The 1,152-nt window shown below is 28.9% G+C and overlaps 1 long non-coding RNA gene across 1 annotated transcript in view; it reads left to right on the forward strand.

Moving 5' to 3' along the window:
- The first annotated feature begins 320 nt into the window (after window positions 1–320).
- The window catches only part of LOC103581230, a 17,005-nt gene continuing 16,173 nt past the window's right edge, over window positions 321–1,152 (forward strand). The window contains exon 1 of the long non-coding RNA XR_549636.1: window positions 321–397. This is a non-coding gene — a long non-coding RNA (uncharacterized LOC103581230). The remainder of the gene's footprint in view (window positions 398–1,152) is intronic.

The following is a 1,152-nucleotide window of genomic DNA, read 5'->3' on the forward strand; positions in this document are numbered from 1 at the left end:
GCAAAAGAGGTGATTATAAAATTTTAAAAAATAAAACTGTTAAAAGTACATGGCTTTTCAGAGAATGGTTAATTTTTAAAACATAGTTCATGATTCTCAAAATGCTTTCTTTATGTAGTATTTTAATATTATTTAAAATGACATTTGANTCATGATTCTCAAAATGCTTTCTTTATGTAGTATTTTAATATTATTTAAAATGACATTTGAATTATAATTATCATTTTGGAAGAAATTAAAGATTAAGAGCTCAACTCGCTTTAGAATTACATGTTACTAATAAAATGCTTTTCAAACTTTATTTTAGTGTTGTGGATAATTTTAGAAAAAAGGAGAATGATGCTGCAGTTAAAATCCAAAGCTGGTTTCGAGCATGTCAAGTTCGGGCATACATCAGGTACATTGATTTTGTCATGGAAATGTCAGATATAGCATGACAGTGTATTCCTTAGAAAAGTGCTCATTTCAAATAATCTTTTATTTCACTTATAATGAAGTTAATAAGTTGCATGATGTTCTTTTAAAGAAATACATAGTATTTCTGATCTTTTCTTACTAGAAAACTAAATTATATTGACTGTATCTCTACTTTTAAAAATTCTCTGTATTATAAACATTCTTGATCAGATTCTTTTCCCCAGATTCCATAGAATGTGACAAAAGATCGGGTTTGTATTTATAACAATGAAATTATTCCAATCTTTTCTAACATATTGGTATATAAAAGCAATGATGCCTAAATGATGTCATTCTGATTATACAAAGAGACTGAAATTTATTTCTGTCTTAACTCTTCTCACTTTTTTTTTCTTCAGTGCCCAAATATTCCTTCAGTCTCCCTTCAATTCTGAAAAAACTATTGTCCAGGATAAGGTAGAGGAATAATATGCCTAGACCATAATAACTCAGATAGCCCACATGGGAATTAGACAGTATCATACTTCCTATGGTATCTAATAGGAGCCAGAAATGCAAATTTAAAGTGTGAAGACTAGTCTTCTCTTCACCACCATACAAACTAGGAACATAGCAGCAAAAAGAGTATTTTTTAATCCAGCAGTCTAATGTGACATTGGCTTAGATAGACTCAGGAATATAAGAAAAAAATGAAGAGGGGAATTATTTCTTGACCTCAAGAATTATTTCTATGTA

The sequence above is a fragment of the Galeopterus variegatus genome, unplaced genomic scaffold (assembly GCF_000696425.1).
Source record: "Galeopterus variegatus unplaced genomic scaffold, G_variegatus-3.0.2 Scaffold12611, whole genome shotgun sequence".
Taxonomy (NCBI): Eukaryota; Metazoa; Chordata; class Mammalia; order Dermoptera; family Cynocephalidae; genus Galeopterus; species Galeopterus variegatus.